Source organism: Peromyscus eremicus, chromosome 2 (genome assembly GCF_949786415.1).
Source record: "Peromyscus eremicus chromosome 2, PerEre_H2_v1, whole genome shotgun sequence".
Classification (NCBI taxonomy): Eukaryota; Metazoa; Chordata; class Mammalia; order Rodentia; family Cricetidae; genus Peromyscus; species Peromyscus eremicus.
The window spans coordinates 158,348,442-158,369,317 of record NC_081417.1 but is presented as its reverse complement, the minus strand read 5'-3'; the positions used below and the strand labels follow the sequence as shown (position 1 = coordinate 158,369,317).

The 20,876-nt window shown below is 42.2% G+C and overlaps 1 pseudogene; it reads right to left on the bottom strand.

The window, feature by feature from the left end:
- Positions 1-14,436: 14,436 nt before the first annotated feature.
- Positions 14,437-18,838, bottom strand: LOC131904940 (preferentially expressed antigen in melanoma-like protein 7; annotated as a pseudogene).
- Between the last annotated feature and the right edge of the window lie 2,038 nt (positions 18,839-20,876).

Below are 20,876 nucleotides of genomic sequence, written 5' to 3'. Positions count from 1 at the left end.
TCTGTAAATCTGGATAACCTAACTAACGTAATTATAGAGATGACAAGCATAGGTGACTATAAATCTATAAGTCTTATCTACCAAAATAACATAAGGACTAAGGCTTCACGTAAACAAGGTAAACAGTCCATAAGCAAATGTATGGTAAAGAATGATGACTTCAAAATGTGACAATACAAAAGATATTTATAACAGAGGTAGGAGTATATAGTGGGATATGCAAAATGACAATAATCTTAAATATATATCAATATTTATAACAGAGGTAGGAGTATATAGTGCGATATGCAATATGACAATAATCTTAAATATATATCAATATACCGAATATCCTAAACAGAAGTAGATCATACATAAAGTATGACAGATATAAATTTACATTTGTATCAATATACAAGTATTTCAAATAAGAGTAGAAATATATGTACATTATAACAAATATAGTTCTGTATTTGTATCAATATACAAATTATCTTAAACAGGAATATAAAAATAGTTTACATTTGTATCAACATATAAGAATCCATAACAGTGCAAATTATCTAAGGCTGCTATTTTACTAAATTTGTTTACTAGTATATACAATAATCTACCATAATATCTTACACCTATACCTATCCATTCCATTTCTTCTTTTTCCTTTTTTTTCTCTCTCTCTCTTTTTTTTAGAATACTGAGTCTAATATTTTCTTCCACCCCCAACCCTATAACCATCATCCATAACCCTGAGAATTATGAAACCTAAGAGAGAAGGGGCGTCGTTTTCTTAGAATTGCTTCCTGCTGTTTAGGGGGTGATGTTATCTCTGTTGGGTACTGTGAGAAAGCTCAGAAAGTTAAATCTCAGTTAGACTAACTGTAGGTTCTGCAGCAAGTGTTAGAGTAATGGGTAAGATTGTCTGAAATTCTGGCAAGAAGTGTAGTATGATGATGATTACCATGGCATCATTGTGGATTGGGGAGAGTTGTTGTTGTTGGGGCCCCATCTTCTTTCTGGAGACTTCCGAGATTGCATGTGGTACCAATAGATTCTTTCTTTCTGCTGTAAATATCTGGATATCCAAGGCATTATGATTTTTGAAAGAGGAGTATTTCCATTATCCTTGAAAGACAAACACAGAACCCTCCCCAACCTTTGATTGTTAATTTTTTCTTACAACTTGTAGAGATGTCACATTGGTGGATGATCTTTTACTTCTCCTCATCAAGTGGTTTTTCCTGTTCGAATAGAATTTTTATTAATTTTGTTGGTATCCATAGCTTTTCTTCTCCTGCAGAAACAAAGGCAAAACCCCTTCCCCAATGTAGAACATATCCAGGTTTCCATTCTAAGGTCAGCACATCCTTGAAATAAACCGGTTGGTTTAGCTCAGGAGTTTTGTCTGTCACCCAATGTCTCTCCGTAGCTGTTGTTCCTTTCTCATCAGCATTGAGAAAATTTAAGGTTAATAAAGTACTATGCAGTCTATTTCTAGGAGTCATTGTTACCTGTTGCTGTTTCTTTAGCATATCCTTTAAAGTTCGATTGGATCTTTCTATGACTGCTTGGCCTGTGGGATTGTGTGGTATACCTGTAACATGCTTTATACTGTAATAAGCAAAGAATTGTCTCATTTTATTGGAGACATATGCTGGGGCATTGTCTGTCTTAATTTGTACAGGTATTCCCATGATGGCCATAACTTCTAATAGGTGTGTAATCACAGAATCAGCCTTTTCAGAACTCATAGGAGTTGCCCATTGAAATCCTGAATAGGTGTCAATGGTATGATGTACATACATTAATCTTCCAAATTCTGCAAAATGAAACACATCCATCTGCCAAATTTCATTTCTTTGTATACCTTTTGGATTGCTCCCTGCAGGGAATGGAATTTGGTTATAGATGGAACAAGTAGGCCATTTTTTTCACAATATCCTTAGCCTGTTGCCTAGTGATGGAGAAATCCCTTTTTAAACCTTTGCTATTTATGTGGTATTTCTTATGAAATTCTGAGGCTTCTAGCACATTACCTATTAGTAACTGATCAATCTCATCATTACCTTGTGCTAGAGGTCCTGGCAGACCTGTATGGGATCTGATATGTGCTATATATATATATAGGATGTTCCCTTTTTCTGATGATTTCCTGCAATTGTATGGATAATGAAGTTAATTCTGTATTATCAGGAATAAATTCAGCAGTTTCAATATGTAAAACAACTCTCTCTGCATATTGAGAGTCAGTGACTATATTGACCATCAGTACCATAAGAATGGCATACAGTTCTGCCTTTTGTACAGAGCTGTATGGACTTTGTGCCACTTTACTTAAGTCTCCTGATTGATATCCTGCTTTCCCTGATTTATTTGCATCAGTATGGAATGAGAGGACTCCAGAAATTGGCTTTTGTCATACAATGTGAGGAAGGACCCATTCAGTCTTCTTTATGAATTCTATTCTCTTGCTTTTGGGATAGTGATTGTTAATCTCTCCCAAAAAGTTACTGCAGGCTCTCTGCACTATCTTTCCATAGTGATTAAATTTCCTCATTAGTTAAAGGTACTACAATTTCTGCTGGGTCCATTCCTGTCAACTGGCGAGGTCTTAGTTTACCTTTTTGAATCAAATCAGAGATCTTTTCTATATAAGTCTTTAATTTCTTATTTGGTTTACGTGGTAGGAATATCCATTCCAATATAATATCTTCCTTCTGCATCAAAATACCTGTTGGGGAATATCTGGAGGGGAATATGACAAGAATGCATTTAAGTTCTAGATCCACACGATCCACATGTGCTTCTCAAATTGTCTTTTCTACTAGAGCCAATTCCTTCTCAGCTTCAGCTGATAATTCTCTTGGACTATTTAATTCTTTGTCCCCTTCTAGAGTATTAGCCAAATTTTGTAGTCCATCTTTGGGTATTCCCATGATACCCAGTAAGTTGGAAATGCTTCCAAATAACTTTTGAAAATCATTAAGAGTCTTCAATCGATCTCTCCTTAGTTGTACCTTTTGGGGTCTAATTTTTTGTAGCTCTATCTTATATCCTAAGTAGTTAATAGAATCTCCTCTTTGTATTTTTTCAGGAGCAATTTGCAGTCCCTAGTGAGGCAAAACTTTTTTTACTTCTTCAAACATGCTTTCTAATGTATCCAACTTTGGATCAGCTAATAGGGTATCATCAATTTAGTGATAAATTATGGATTGTGGAAACTTTACACGAATTATCTGCAATGGTTTCTGCACAAAGTATTGGCACAAAGTAAGGCAATTTAACATTCCCTGTGGTAGGACCTTCCATTGATATCTCTTGACTGGCTGAGAATTGTTATAATTAGGTACTGTGAAGGCAAATTTTTCTCTATCATTTTCTTGTAAGGGTATGATAAAGAAACAGTCTTTTAAGTCAATAACTATTATAGGCCATTCTTTAGGGAGCAGAGAGGGCAAGGGCATCCCAGTCTGTAGGGAGCCCATTGGCTGAATTACTTTATTAATAGCTCTCAGATCTGTCAGCATTCTCCAATTACCAGACTTTTTAATAACCAATGCAGGAGATTTCCAAGGGCTGGTAGATTCTTCAATGTGTTGAGCATTTAACTGCTCTTGAACCAGCTGTTCTAAAGCTTGTAGCTTCTCTTTTGTCAAAGGCCATTGTCCAACCCAGACAGGTTTATTAGTTACCCATTTTAAAGGTAAGGCAGTTGGTACTTCTGAGAGTTCAACAGCAGTTGTGTTCTGTTTGTGAACAGCCTGAATGGTTGGTGACTGATTTTTATAGCATGTCATGATATTATTCCTAGAAACATGCATTGGTCTGTATTCCTTTTCTGAAAGTATAGGAATTTTAATCTGGGTATTCCACTGTTGTAACAGATCTCGGCCCTAAAGATTTACTGCTACATTTGCTACATATGGCTTCAGCCTTCCTCTCTGTCCTTCTGGCCCTATGCATTCAACCCATCTCGAACTCTGTTTTATCTGAGATAGGGTGCAAATCCCTAAAAGTTGGACATCTACCTCTTGAAGAGGCCAATTCGGATACCATGATTTTAGTGTAATCACAGTCACATCTGCACCTGTGTCTACCAGGCCCTCCATAACCAGGCCATTAATTCGAATTCTAAGCTTTGGTCTTTGTTCATTTATGGAAGTCCGCCAAAATATTTGTTTTATAGTGTTCTTTGTAAACTGTTATCCACCCATCAGAGCTGTTTTATCATCCATTGCAGTATCTGTTTTTACAGTAGGCATTGGTTTATTCAGTTGTCCTGGAGAGGAATTTCTTCCACAGTGGCTGGGAATGTTCATACTACATTTGATTTGGGGGCCTGCAAGAGGCCCCCTGAGGCGTTTCCCACCAGTAAATGGTTGCTCATATATCTATTTTTGATCTGCACTCATTGGTCCAATGTTGGCCTTTGCCACACCTTCTACAAAATCTGGGAGGTGGTTGGGGTCTCCTGTTTAGGCTAGTCCTAAAAGGAGTATTACTTCTAGGAGTACCCCATGTACAGTTTTTACTTATATGACCTGGTGTACCACATTTAAAACATTTGGTAACATGGGGCCTTCTTTCACCTCTGGGATTTGTCTCTCCTATCCAAGCCTCATTACTGTTGTTACAAGACTCAACACCATTAGTATACTGGATCCATTCTTCCAAAGGAGCTGATCTGATCTTTAATGGTGTAAGTATTCTTCTGCATTCTGCATTAGCATTGTCAAATGCCAAGGACTCAATTAATACTTTTCTTAATTCTTTATCTGATACAGCTTTTGTTATAGCTGTGTTCAGCCTTTGTAAAAAATCATTGAAGGGTTCGTGCGGTCCCTGAAATATCTTTGTGTATACCTCAGTTGGTTTTCCAGGTTCTGGAATTTTTTCCCAAGCATTTAGAGCTGCTGTACAGCATAGGAATATTGTATGCTCATCATAAGTGTCTTATACATTCCTGTCAGTGAAACATCCTTCACCAAGTATTTGATCTTGGGAGATCACAAAATCTCTGAGTTTACCTTGTTGTTCTAAATTTTTTGCCTCTTCTCTCAACCAGCTTTTCCACTGTAGCTACTGGCTATATTCTAGAACAGCTGAAATTAACTGATGCCAGTCATCTGGGATGATTCTATGTGAGGTAGACCACGAATTTAACATCTGTCTTATGTATGTGGAGTGTATCCCATATGTAACTACTGCTTCCTTTATATTTTTAAAGTCCCTTGTTGAAATTGGTTGTAATGTATATGTATTATATGCCTCGGGTGTGTGTCATCCACTGGCTTCTCATGGTTGATAACAGGATAAGCCATTGTATGAGAGCCATTTGGAGATGTTACAACCTCTATGTTCTTGCCCTTCTGCTTATTAGGTCCCTTGTCATGTTTACTGAGAGTTTCTTCTAAGGCTTGCAAATGAGCAACTAGGGTCTGTTCTAGGGAGTGAACCTCCTCTCTGGCAAGGGACTCCAGATTTCTCATGGAATCCTAGAAGTTTTTATGTTCCTCAGAAACACATGATTCCATGGACCTTATCTTATCAATTAATGATAATCTTTCTTCCTTATATGGTGTCTGGAGAGTTAGTGTTCTGTCCATTAAATATTCACATTTATTATCAATAAGATCAATTTTCGGTACAAGCCTGTTTTGTAAATCCTGATCAGCAGATTCCAGAGAAAGAATCTTTTTGTTTAAGCTTTCATTGCTATCTTTTAAAGCAGATTCCAGAGAGAGAATCTTTTTCTGTAAGCCTTCATTGCTATCTTTGAAAGCCTGTAAATCCTGGTTAGCAGATTCCAGAGACAGAATCTTTTTCTATAAGACTTAATTGCTATCTTTGAAAGCCTGTAAATCCTGGTTAGGAGATTCCAGAGAGAGAATCTTTTTCTGTAAGCCTTCATTGCTACCTTTGAAAGCCTGTAAATCCTGGTTAGGAGATTCCAGAGAGAGAATCTTTTTTCTGTAAGACTTCATTGCTATCTTTTAAAGCCTGTAAATCCTGGTTAGCAGATTCCAGACAGAGAAACTTTTTCTGTAAGACTTCATTGCTATCTTTTAAAGCCCGTAAATCCTGGTTAGCAGATTCCAGAGAGAGAATCTTTTTCTGTAAACCTTCATTGCTATCTTTGAAAGCCTGTAAATCCTGGTTAGCAGATTCCAGAGAGAGAATCTTTTTCTGTAAGACTTCATTGCTATCTTTTAAAGCCTGTATCAGTTCCAATAATGACTCATCTTTGTTCTTGTTATTAAACCAGTGTTTGAACACTGTGTGAATTATTACGATGAATGCCAAAATGGTACAGGCCAGATATGCCTTAGGAAGGTCGTATATTTCCAGGAAGATGTCATTCATCATACAGGCAAAAAGGTTTTCAAATTCTTGTGAGGTAATTTTGCCGGCCATATTACAAGAATTACTCAAAATTTGTTAGTCAATTTTAAGGTGTAAAATTATCAAGTACTTTTACTTGAAACAATATGCTTACCTTTCGTGGTTTTTGGGGGGTGTAGTAGCACTTTTCAGCCAGCAGGTGGCTGCTGGTGATCTTAGCTGACTGCAGCTCGCTGGAGCCAAGGTGGCGGGAGCCAGAGCAAGCACTCAGGAAGCGGGGGAGTGCCTCTTTCACTGGTCTTGGGGCTAAGAACCGTGTAGGTGTTCCCTGGTTATATGGAACTTTGCAGGCAGGTTTAGATACCTGCTAGCCAAGGAGGAGGCTGAGGGTGGGAGCCACCCAGGCCTTTGGAATTTGCCCCACATGAGTGTCAGATATTGGTGAAATTATTAAGGCCACTCCACGTAGTTAAAAGGAGATTTATTTAATGGCATAACTTACAAATTAAGGGATAGGTAGGTGGCAGGGTCTGGAGAAGGTGCATTGCAGTCCAGCGGTGTTCTCTGGAGCTCTGCTTGGCCCACCTCCACCGTCCAGGCTCCTGGAACTGAGTCAGAGTGCAGGCCCATCCAGATCTCAGGTCTCCAGGCACCTCCCTTGGCCCCACCTTGTAGGTGTGACAGTTGCCAAAGTCTCAGTGGGGGTTGGAACTTCCAGATCAAAGCTGGAATGGCTACCCACTACAAGAGGCATTTATTGAAGCGATTGTACAGACGGGCAAACTCAAGTTCCCAAGAGCAAGAGTCGCATTGCACTACAGTCACATAGGCACTTTTAAAGGAAAAAACCCACAAAAGCCATAAGATTACAATTCCCATACAATCACAGAGTGATCACAGAGTGGGTACAGTTACGTCAGTACCTGTACAGGAAGAATTGGCACATTCTTCCTGAAACCTCAAGGGGGGTATCAGGGTAGGAGTGGAGTTTACACAAAGGTCACAGTGGTCCTTCCTGGAACACTTGCAACTATTCCAGTCACAGTTGAGCACATCTCTTAACAGAAATCTCTTTACATTGTTATATTGTTGCAGGGGTGGTTGAATAATGATTGAGTCAGCTTGCCCTGGGAACTAGTTTTCTTTTTTAGTTCCTTATTTCCTGGGGCTTGGGAGTGTAAGCTGAAGGGTTAGGGTCTTTCAGATGTTTCCTGGGATTCACAGCCATGTGTCCTCATCTATAGCATTATCTTCATTTTCATTTAATGATATGTAATCACTTTGAATTAAACTTCCTAAAAGTTAGTTCTGGAGATGCTGATCTTTAGATCGTGTGCATGTCCAGGTTGTCTGAGTCCTTGGATGTTGCATCCTCAGCACTGTAGAAAGAGCAAAAGGCAGTTCAAATCCAGGTCTCAGTATTCAGGGGGTGGAAGTGGAGGCAGAAGGACCAGTGTTTCACAACACTTAGCTCCATAAGGAGTTCAAAGCTAGCCTAGGCTAAGTGAAAGTTGCTGCTTCAAAACAGTCACACCAAACAAACAAACAAAGCAACACCAACAAAAAATCCAAAATAATAATATAAAATGAGAGACTGGCTATCCAGGGTGAAGTGATGTCTCTTGATTGGGGGTGAATGATCTGGACACTGCTATCAGGTAGGTCTTCCAAACCTAGCAGGTCCAGGCAGTCATACCAGCCCCCAAGGCTCAGAATATCTTGTCTGGCCATTCTGAGCCTTATAGCACCCCCATTCATTTCCTTTGAAGCCCCACCTCTCAGCCACATGTTGCTACCTGGTTGGATGATTGAGCTTCTACCTTATAATTCTATTTGGAATTTTGCATCTGTAGCTTGAGTGAAATAGATCTCCATGTGGGAAAGTATGAAATCAGAGGTTATGATCAAGGTCCCTGGACCATCCATGATACTTTTAGACAAACTTTCAGCTCTGGCATTCATTGTCTTTCTTACATTACTACATTTTTTTTGTTAGATAAGATCTCACACTGTAGCTAAAGTCTATCTGGAATACATAATGTTACCTGAGCTGACCTGTAATTTCAGTAATCTTTCTGCCTCATTAGAGATTATGTAACAGAATGTATTCCAGTTGATTGAATCTCTATGAAGTAAAGAGAATGAGATGCCACTGTGGTGAAGGTAAGGATCCATTCCCAGAGTTACTGCCCCAACACTCAAACTTCATTTCCTTCTTTCTTTCTTTCCCCACCTTTCTTCCTTACTTGCTTCCTTCCTTCTTTCCTTCCTTCCTTCCTCCTTTCCCTTGCTTCATTCTTTCTTTCCATACCTGTACCAGTAATGCCCTTGATGGAATTGTTGCCTAGATGAGGATAGAAAACAGCTGTATTGTCAAGCGGTATTGAGTCATTGATGAGAAATCCAGAGTGTATGTGATGTCTGTTATTGGTTCCCACCCCCAAGGAATCATGCTGGTGTTAAAAAGCCAAGCAGTTGCCTACCAACTCAGGGAAGGAATGGCTGAGAAAACTATAGAGGAAGGTTGTCTCTGCCCTCTTCCTCCATTCACAAAACCCTGGTTCTCTCTCCAGCATTGCATGAGCAAGACACACAGAGACATGCTGGTCACTCCAGAACTGAGTTTGGGACCTCAGGTTGAGAGATTCAAGGTCATCTTTGACTATCCAGCAAGATTAAATCCAGCCTGGGCTATAAAATAACCTCTCTCACAGAGCAAGGCAGGCCCCATGGATTTCTGTTGGAAGAAGTGCTGCAGAAAAGGAAGTCAAGAATGAGAGCTGAACCAGAGGTGGTCCCACATGTAGCACAAATCCTAATTGGTCTTATAATAAAAACCTGGAGCCAGATATCTGGGTCAATGCTGAAAGATGAGAGAAGCAGAGCAGTCAGCTGCCTCACCAATCCTCAGCTGAAAATGCTGAGCTCCTGTCTCTGGAGTCCTCACACTGAATAGCTCTGAGATCTCCTCCCCCTCATATTCCTGTCTCTCCCTCGCTAGTGCTGGGATTACAGATGGGAGACACCACCACTGCTTGGCTCTGTTTCTCCTTTAGACAGATTCAACCTCCTGTATCCCAGGGTGGCCTTGAACTCCTGATCTTCCTGCTTCCTCCTCCCCAGTGCTGAGATTAAAGATGTATGCTACAACTGCCTGGCCTCTATAGTTAATCTAGTGGTAGGCTCTGCCCTCTGATTTTGAGGCAAACCTTGTTTGTTAGAGCATACACCCACACACCTTTAATCCTGGCATCTGGGAGACAGAGGCAGGCTCCTTGACTACATAAAAAGTTTCAGAACACCAAAAGCCACATGGTCAGACCCTGTTTCAAAAACAGATTGGGATTTAGGGGGAAAGGTGGCTCACACATATTTCAACAGGAGACAGAAATGGTACTGTCAATTCTTCTGGGAAAACAAACAAAAACATCAAAACAAACAATAAGCTAAGCATGGTGTCCACACTTTTCATTTCAGTGCTCTAGAGAGTGAAGTAGGCTGATCTCTTTGTGTTCAAGGCCAGCCTTGTCTACATAGTGACTTCTAGGCCAGTCATTTCTACACAGTGAGATCCTGTCTTCATAAAAAGTTTTTTGGCTGGATAGATGGCTCAGGTGTTCAGAGCACAGACTGCTCTTTCAGAGAACCTCACTTTAATTCTCACCATCCATATCAGGTAGCACACAACCATCTCAACCTCCAGATCCAGAGTGATCCAACTCCTTGGGCCTTTGTGTCACCTTCTTCCCTGTGAACATTTCAAAACACAGACAACAAACACATAATTAAAAATTAAAAAAACACAATCATTTGAAACGTGGGATAAGTCGGGGGTGTAGGTCAGTGGTAGAGTTCATGCTTAGCATTCATGAGGCCCCAGGTTCAAACCCCGGCACCTCCAGTGCTTTCAAGCTCCTGTAGGTTACCAGCTTTCTTTTCTCTCCAAGAATTTACTATTGCCAGGCAGTGGTGGCACATGCCTTTAATCCCAGCACTCACAAGGCAGAGGCAGGCAGATCTCTATGAGTTTGAGGCCTGCCTGGGCTACAGAGTGAGTTCCAGGAAATGGGCAAAACTACAGAGAAACCCTGTCTCAAAAAAACAAAACAAAAAAAGTGGGATAAATGAGCCTATTCCCACATAAATTTAATGAATATATGTATACTAAAATTAAATAAAGATGATTTCTAAGAGATATTTTATTTATATACAGAAGACTGGGACAATCTTATGATTAAAGGTACAACCATACTTTAATGTTTCTAAGGTGGATTCCTTTTATGTACTGCTAGGGTTTGGTCAACCATTTGCATGCCTGGTGCTTGTGGAGGTCAAAAGAGGATGCTGCACTCCCACACCTGGAAAGGCAGAGAAATTTGAGCCAACATTTGAGTCCTAGAAATTGAACACCTGTCATCTGGAAGAGCATCCAGTGCTCTTAGCTGCAGAGCCGTATCTCCATTCCCTCACTTACAAAAGGTTTAAATCCCCTATTTTCTATGATGATACATGCATGATAAATGTAAGTTCTTTCCCACTGAACCATACCCCAGGCCTTTTCAGAATTCCTTCAGCAATTCATTTGTATATTCATCCACACATTCATGTTGTTTGAGACTACATTTCATTCTCTAGTGGAGGTTACACTGGGATTCTTGGAGTAGACAGGCAAATATATGGGAACCTACCTGCCTGCATCAGCCGACTGATATTTCAGTTACAGGCATGAGCCTAAAATAGGGTTTTTGTTCTTGCTGTTGTTGTTGTTTCCTTTTTTTTTCTTTATGAGCAGGGAATAGACATGTATCCAGAGCTAGGCTTTAACTCACACACTGAGCCATGCTAACTTCCAACAAGAGATACTCCATCCTAAACATCTTAGTGTGTCACCAAACCAGGCTCACAACCAAGGTTTGAAACCTTTGCATTGACTGAGAAAAAGAGGGATGGATATGAGTGTGTTTCCTTAAGCTGTATGTCATCCCTGTGGATTGCCTGTGTCCGAATGGGGTGACAGATCTCCGGGAGTTTAAGCAGTGGCCCTAGCCTCTAGGATTCTGAGATTCTCCATTGCCTTCTCTGAAATTTATTTTTGGTTCCTTGCCTGCTTGATTTTGTGTGTATACTTTTGTTATAAGAGAGGCTATTCAAGTTTCCCTGGCTAGCAGTCAATGCACAATGTAGCTGAAGGTGATCTTGAATTTTAGGATCCTCCTGCCTTGCCCTCCCAAAAGCAGGAATTGCAGATATTTGCCACCATGACTCATTTGTGTCAAAATGTCTAAGAATCTTTGGACTCCACACACCCTTTCCTAAAAGTGGCTTTCAGGCCTGACCAGATTCCCAAATCCCCACCCAGATCCTCCTCGTAGATAGCCCTAGATAGGCTGCGAGTGATGGCATCAAATGTGTCATCCAGAGATGGAAGGAATTAGAGATGGGCTGAAGGCAGAAGCTCATCCATTTCCTACCCCACAAGCATTGACTGCAGTTTGCTCATACGTGGCCACAGTATCACAATTTGGAAGGGGAAAGACCTGACCAGCCTACACAAAAACATGTTTCATAGATACTAATAATTTATTTTATCTTTTAGACTGGAGAGCACAATTCAGAAGCTACAGTCAGCTGAAGAAGAGGGTCAGTGTCTCAGATCCAGGGCCTTCAGCCCAAGCTGGACCTGGAGACATGAAACGGGGTGGAGGAGGACATGATTCCCTCTGAAGGGGATGTCCTCATGGCCATGTTCCTACTTGAGTCACTCTGTTATCCTGAAGAACCTCGGTAGCACATGAAGATGGGGCCAGGTTAGAGTTTGGCATGTAGACACTGGTTAGTGTCATTATCTTTCTACCAGTGAATTACCACCCCCAGCCCCACCCCCAAAGACCTAAGGTTATACTTGGTGCACATGAGATCCACTGGTGTTTTAGGAATTTAGCAGTCACTGTATCTGGGGTAGAATGAACAGCTGCTCTAGAAGTACACTGACCTTGAAGAATCCTTGAAGAAAACAGTGATTGTTTTGCTGAAGGGGCATTGCAGCCATCCCATGACTTTGGTCACAAGGCATATGGGGTATACCTGAAGCTCTTATTTTACTATGTATTGCAAATGATACATAATAAAGGACTAGAGTCATGGGGGCATGTGATGCTCTCCTTTAGTGAGACATGCAAATTAGGTTAGGGTCCTTGGTATAAGGAAATACTTTGTGTAACAATCAATAACAATGCCTTTGTATGGCTGTCCTGGGTTCTGTCCATCAGAGAAGCTGGACTTTTCTGCTGCAACAGAGGCCTTAAAATTTCTTCTTGAAGTGCCTTCTTTCTTAAGCTGAACTGTGCTACTTGGTGTACCCTGACACACTGGACTTCCTGAGAACATGCTGGGCTGGGGGAGCAGACTTTCATAGGTAGAATATAAAACTACATGTCAAAATATGTCAATAGCAGAGTGCATGCCTGTCTGTGATGTTGGGTCTCTGAGGGCTTTTGTATTGTAAATAACGTGTAGCATTTTCTTACATGTATCCATTGTAAGGGGATCCAGTCTGAGACTCTGCTATGCTTGCAGTCTAGAATGTTCAGGTTTCCCTAGATTTAACTTTTCAATTAAAATTTAAATACTGGGATGAGTTTGTCTGTGGCTGGGTATAGCACCTGAGTACAGGTTCCCAAGGAGGCCAGAATCTCCTGGAGCTGGAGATACAAATATTTGTGAACTCACCTAACTTGGCTTCTAGAAACTAAACTCAGGTCCCTTCTAGGCTTCTTCTTCTATTTACATATTTTAAATATGAGTTTTATTTTGTATGTGTTCACACCAAGCTCATGCAGTGCCTGTAAAGGTCATTCATAACAGGTGTCTGGTCCCTTAGAACTAGAGTTACAGTGGGTTGTGAGCCACCACATGGTTACTTGAACCCTAATCTAGGTACCAGAAAGGAACAAGTGCTTTTGACTTCTCAGCTGTCTATCCAGCCCTCTTCTGTTGACATTTCTATTTTTGTTCAGAATGTAATAGGCAGTCCTGAAAACATAACATACAAGTGACACTATACAGATATGGTAGGATATATTAAGGAATATTTATATATGTACATATATATGTACATATATGCATGTAATACCTATTAATGAAAAAAGAGATCATGCTTTTGAACAGCAATGAGGGATATATGGTAAGGTTTTTAAGGAAAAAATGTGTAATTATATTAGAATCTAAAAAGAATATAAACATATATATAATTGGTGAAGGACCTTCACAGTTACATTTGATTGAATTCTGCAACCATTCACAATATTGAATCATGGAATCATTAAGTATGTTCATTTTGTGTACTTATATGTGACAGAACATACTTGCCATTACCAGCTTGTGATGGTCCAAGGTCAATGTTGGGAATCAGCCCTCCCCTTCTATTAAATGGGTGTCCTGGATCAAACTCAGATAGTCAAGGTTGGCCCCAGGTACCCTTTACCCATTGAGCAATCTTGACTACCCACTTTTTAGTTAACCTACCAATGAAGAAAAAACAAAAGTTGTGACACCAACTTCTTTATTGTTACCTTATTATACAGACACAAGGAAACACAATTAGGCTCAGAGACTCATTAACAAAATAAAGACAATTTGCCACTGGACATTTACTAGGCAGATCCTAGGGACCGGCAACCCTTTAGGACAGGACAGGGACCTGTGTTGGCATTCTGGCCTGCCCCTGGGAGACCTGCCCTGTGCGTGTTCTGACTTAAAGCCTACTTTTAAGAGAAAACTCCAGCTTCTCCCCTCTCTCCCTAGTCAGAGGTAGGCACCTCTCCAGCTGGAGCTCTCTCTCTCCCTATCTTACTCTCTTTCCCTCTCCCATCTCTTCCCCCACCAAATAAAACTCTTCACTGTGCACTGTCTGCCTGGCATCTCTGTGTCTCACCTGCCATGGGTCGCCTTGGCTCCACTCACCAGGGACTCCGAGTACTGTATAATAACAGGACCTTTGTCTGTCTCCTGGAGGTGTTAATGTGCAGGTGGCCAGCCAGAATGGGGAGCCCTGAAGTATAGTGCCTCACAGTCAGGTGGCCAACAAGCTGAGTTTGGTGCTTTCTGTTAGAAACCCCATTAATCTGTAAGAGGAGGGAAGAGGATGAGGAGTTTAAGGCCAGTCTGGGCTACACTGAAAAGACAGAAAGAGAGCGGAGCGGTGGTGGCACATGCCTTTAATCCCAGCACTTGGGAGGCAGAGGCAGGTGGAACTCTGTGAGTTCGAGGCCAGCCTGATCTACAAAGCGAGTTCCAGGAAAAATGCAAAGCCACACAGAGAAACCCTGTCTCCAAAAACCAAAACCAAAAAACAAACAAAGTGAGTTTCAGGAAAGGCGCAAAACTACACAGAGAAACCCTGTCTCGGAACCCCTCCCCCAAACAAACAAACAAAAAACAAAACAAAACACAGAAAGAGAATGGAAAAGAACTATGCTTATCCCCCATTCTGTTGTTGTTTGTTGTCTTTTGTTCTGCTTCAGTCATCTTTGATGTCCCCACAGTGCATCCCAGGCTCAGTACCCTGGATTGCCATCTGCTGCCCATTCCCCAAGACTCCCTTCCTCTCCCCTTGGCTTTGCATACATTGCTGCTTTGAAAACTTTACATATAACTCACTGCGATGCACAAATGGGAAGACAATGTCAGATTAGCTTCAGGTCACTTGGATGTTGAGAAATCTTAGCCAACAAGAGCTGAGACAAGACAGTATCTTTCCATTCCTGTGTACAGTCAAAGGACTGCCCTGACCATGATCTCGAGGACCAGATTAATGGAGAAGCAGAGAGGCACATCACAGACAGAATATCAGGTTCTCAGCATCTGACCATTACTTTGTATGCAGGAGAAAGGCCCTGAAGAGCCAGTTCTGCCAGGCAATGGTGGCACATGCCTCTAATCCCAGCACTTGGGAGGCAGAACCAGGCCAATCTTTGTGAGTTCAAGGCCAGCCTGGTCTACAGAGTGAGTTCCAGGACAGCCAGGACTGTTTCACAGAGAAACCCTGTCTCAAGAAAGAAAAAAAAAGAGGGGGTGAGGATTTAGATCAGTGGTAGAGTGCTTGCCTAGCAGGCACAAGGCCCTGGGTTCAGTCCTCAGCTCTGAAAAAAAAAGCCAGTCCTGACAGGAGCTACAGTTTGAAATGTAGAACACTCTTTCTGACTCCACAAGACACTTAACCTCACTGTGCTCATCAATGTCAGCCCCCATGTTCTGTCCCCACTGCATGCAATTTCATTTCCACCACACTGAGCAGTATCCAAAACCATGTCTTCTAGGGTCCCCTGAATGAGAGGCCTGTCCCTGTGCCTTTATTTCTTAGTACCCAGAAGGAATTTACAGTGAGCAATCACAAAGTGTTGTCTCCAGTTTATAGAAATAACGCTCACAACAGTTCAAACAGGGATTGCTACCGAAGCAGACTGACCTAAGCTGCCTTACATTGACAAGTGTGCACAACATTGGGAAAATTCCACTACCTTGATATAACTAGAGTGATCATAGACCCCTTTAGGAGCAGGGTACAGCTCCTTGTTCAGCTGGCTTAGGTTGGCAGTGTGGTACAGAAGGTCTTTCAGGGCATTGGTGGAAATTCCATTGTCATAAAGATTGATGCTGGTCAGCAGGGAGCATTGGCTCAGGGCAGGGAGAAGACTCTGAACTGAGGTCAGTGTCCTTCATCCTACAATCTTCTAATTCCAGGGTCAGCAGAGTATCCACAACACTATAAGAAAATTTTGAGAGGCATGAAATTCAGATCACTTAAATTGACACCTCTCAGGTACAGATGTTTAAGCTGACAGTGACCCCACTGGGCAAAGGACTCCAAGTCCGACTGTGAGAAACTGCAGAAAGAGATGGACAGGGACTCCAATGGTGTCTTCAGTCACCTAGGGAGAGAACAAGGGGTTATTTTGAAACACAATGGTGGGTTGTCCTAGCAGTAGAGGGAATCACATAGCCAGGGACAGTGTGACCACGGGATGGCCATGAGCATACAGTACAACCCATTAGTCTTCTTACTCAAATCACACCACTCAGGCTGGAGAGATGGCTCAGCAGTTAAGAGTACTGACTGCTCTTCCAAAGGTCCCGTGTTCAATTCCCAGCAACCACATGGTGGCTCACAACCTTCTGTAATGAGATCTGGTGCCCTCTTCTGGCCTACAGCCATATATGCAGGCAGAACACTGTATACATAATAAGTAATAATAATAATAATAATTTTTAAAAAAATCACACCACTCTTGCCCTAGGGAGTCATCTTCATGGTGCAGACTGGCTCATTCCACAGCTACCTTTCCTATTCTTCAGTGACAAGCAGAGACCCAGAGTTGCTATGGAGACTATTAGGCTAAAACGTCCACAGGAAGGAGAAAGATAGGACCCATATGGCCATGTCAGGTTGCCTCCTGAAGAATCATTGACTCCCTGTCACAGTGTCTGCACCTGTTCACTCTCAGCCCTGACTCTGACTCTCGCCTCAGCTTTTCCATGTCCTGTCCACTTTGCCCACTCCTGCTCTCAACAGGGCCTTACAATGTTTGGGAACTAGACTGGGATGTATTCTCCCCAATCAAAACACAGAGCTCACCTGGGAAACTGTGCTGATCTGAGTCCTCCCTATGCAGTACCCTCTTCTTTTCCTGTTCCTCCACATTAGATCAGACAGGTTTGCTATAGAGGAAGCCACAACCCACCCTCCCTAGATTTAACCCACAATGCTGGCCTTCTACCCTGTCAGCTCTGTCCATACAAACTACCCCACTTCATGGCTCAGCTTTATGAGTGGTCATGTGGGCCCTTGAATCAGTTAACATGGAATAAGCTCATCCTTACATGTTCCTTGTGAAATGCACAGAGGTCTGCAGATACCAGGTGCCCACTACTCTCTAATGTATAAAAGAAAGGTTTGCTCTGGTAGCAGGAACTGCTCTCCATCCTTTCTTACCTAAGCAACTGTTTCATGTGGTCATTGAGGAAATAGACATCATCTATGGTGACATGCTTGAGACAGTTGAGTTTGGAGAACTGAGAAATGATCTTGCGGACATACTTCTCATCCCTGTCAGTGGTACTGCCAGTTGCAGGAGCGTGGGTGTGGTCTTGGAAGACACGTACTAGCAGGATGTATGTGAAGATTTCTCATCTTGCTGATGAAAGGTACAAAACTGGCCAGTGTGGAGAGATCACCCACTGTATTCAGTTCCAACTCGTTGATGAACTCCAGCTGTAAAATTTGAAGACCTTCTTGACAGTGCTGCCTTTTTCTGGAACAATCCTCAGCCTCACACAGCACAATCTCAGAGAACTCCTTTTCATAGCTGCCAATTTCAACAACTGCGTTTGGTATTCATCCGCAGGTAGGTGAAGATCAGTGACAACCTGCAAACGCTGCCTCCTCAGTGTGTGTTGAGGAAGAAGGCCCTCCACTAATAGCTTCTCAGGCACAGTTTCTGTTGATCGGTTTCCACCATCTCTTCCAGTCTACACATCCCAGAAATCATGGAGCACATTCCTCAAGTCAACCACTTGAAGCTTCTGCCCTCTGTGGATAAAAGGCAAGTGTCAGAAGGTAAGTTGAGACCCAAATCTTTTCTTCATCTCTGATGGAGTTTTCCCCTGCTTATCTCTGTCTTCTTCATATTCCTCCTTTTCAGTGCTGGGTCTCCAAAACAGAACCTCAAGCTTGTCAAGCATGAGCTTTTTGCCTGAGATGCATATTGGGGACCTGTCCTGTTTCCCTGCAATCATTGCTCTTGACTTCTGTCATCTAGTATTGGGTTTTGGGTTTGGGGGTGGTTTTTTTTTTTTTTTTTTTTTTTGCTTTTTGAGACAGGGTTTCTCTGTGTAGTTTTGGTGCCTGTCCTGGATCTCAATCTGTAGACCAGGCTGGCCTCGAACTCACAGATCAGCACTCCCCGTGTGCCACCGCTGCCCAGAGTAAACCTATTTTTATTACCTGGTGGAGACAGAGGTACAGGGTCATTCTCCTGTGGCTACATCTGCACCAAGAGCTATCTCATACTTAATTGCTATTTGCTACAAGGACTCTAGAGCTGTCAAGGCCCCTGCAGCCCTCCAGTATACCATCCAAAGTCTCTGATCCACCTTTGACCCCATACTCCCTGATCCCAGATGTTCCTTCCATATAAGCCAGTGTGTAGCATTTGGCATTATATGGTCATTGTTTACGTGGAGGGAGAGTTTCTTTGCAGGTATGTGCCTACTCCATCCAACATAGCCTGGTAGATCTCCAAGTTGGGGTTCTTTATCAGCAACCCAACAGAAAGGCAAGGGTAGGGCCAGTCTGCCACCAGGGCCTAATCATCTCTGTTTTTCTCTGAGTGTTGGCCTCCTTCAGCAGTATGGGAAAGAACTCCATTGGCTGGTCCTCAAGAGTAGAGATGGCCAAGGTCTCATTGCTCACTAAGCTTTGCACTGCCAGTTGCAGGAGTGTGGGTGGGGCCTGGAGGCTCATTCTGATGGATGTTAAGGGAGATGATCCTGGGGAAGAATTTAGGAGAAAATATATTTTCAGTCTTTCTTATGAAGATTTCTCCCCCTCACAGTGAGCATCTGTCACCACTCTGGCCTGGATGGAAACTTGGGTTTACTCACTACAGCATTCTTTGGCAGTCTCAGAGGCAAATGCTGCTACCCTGGTAGCATGTGGAGCCTCTCATGATCATTCACATTCACCAGTGTCCCATTCAGTTCCAACCTTTGCTACTCTGAGTCCCATAACCCTTTGGAAGGGGGAAACTGGGAAGAAAAAAATCTAAGCTCCATTTCTTACGGCAGAAAGGATATTAACCCCTTTACAGAGACAAGGGAAGTATTATATGTACAACCTACCCATATTGGGCTTTCAACAAATTGATTCTGCCTGGCAAAGACTGAGAAGAATCTGTGAAATGGGAGCATTGCTTTTAATTCTCAAAGATTTAGAGCCTGGTTTAGGGAACCTAGCTATGTCAGACAACTTTGGAGTATAGAGTTCCCTGGGTATGTGCTAGGGGGCTAGTGGGGTGCCCTGGCCAGCAGGGCTTAAACGAGTACTCGACTACCCTAAGGATGGAATGTAGGGACAGGAGATACAAGGAAATACACCAAGTCAAGATTCTGATCAAGGTGCAACTTTATTTTTCTCCAGGAGGGTTTATATAGTTCCTGCAGGGTGGGGGGAGCAAGAAGCTGTCATCTGCATAAGGTGGGGCAAGCTAACAGGATGTTTGTATAGTATGTCCACAGGGTGAAAGGGTCAAGGGCTCTGACTCAATGTCCTGTTACTAGGCAACCTGACTGTAAGACAATCCAGTTCCCTGTCTTATGAGGGTCTGTATTTTTCCATTAACTAGAGATTCTATACTTGTCCCTGACAGTGGGGTATCATGTCCTTCTAGTAACTTATTTGTTTTGTTGAGACAGGGTCTCACTGTGTAGCCCACAGTTGGCTATGTAATCCAGGCTGGACTCAACTCACACTAATATCCTAACATTGTACACTAGCCAATCTGATGTGACCTTATTACTCAGCATGTTCTGAATCAAACATTGCTTTTCAAATACTGCATGATGTCTGTCTGGTTGGCAAGAAACTAAAATATCATTACTGTAGAGGCAGATGTAGGAGGATTCCATACAGTCTAGTCCATACTTTAAGTTTGAGGTTAGGCCAGTATTAGAGGTTTAAAAAACAACCCAAATAAGCAAGAATGATATGGATTTATGAGTTCCTTTGTTTTTGACTGAGGTTGTTTGGTACTGGGGTTTGATCCAGGCCATGGCCTGTGGTAGAGAAGTGCTTTACCACTGAGCTGCATTCAACTTAATCATTTCCTTAAATTTTATAGAGAGACCAAGTCACTACATGTACCCCAGGCTATCCTAGAACTGTGAGACCAAAATGAGCCATCTTAGAAACCAAAATGCTTTCACCCAAAAACTAAGGCCTAAGATTTCTCATTCTAGGAATAGGCCAATAGTTACTGAAACAAGTCAGTCAAGATTCCAGAAACCAGGAAGTGTAAAAGTACAGAGTCACAAGATAGTCATTAGGTAATGACTGCCAGACTATAGAATGTTCCAACCCTGGTTTCCAGGGTACCTAACCATAAAAATGGCCCTACCTGAGGGCAGCCAATGAACAATGGTAGCGGGCAACCACCCCCTTAGAAGTAAGATTAAGCCATGATTTCTAGAAATCCCCTAGAAGCGAGCCAATCAGAATAGTACCCTAAATGATGTAACCTTGTGATTTTTCCCTTTAAAAACTGAGCTTGCAGACAAGCGGGTACTTCCTCCAGCTTCCACTGCATTGAATGTATTGGATGAAGTCCCTGCCTAGGCTTGTATTGCTTTTGGATATCCAGAATTAAACCTTGCTTTTGCATTCCGGCATGCTCGTCTTTGGTGGTCTCTCTGGGGGTCACGATCTGGGCACAACATTTGGGGGCTCATCCGGGATCCCCAGAGACCCCCACAGGGACCCCTAAGAGCTCCAGAGTTCCATCGGC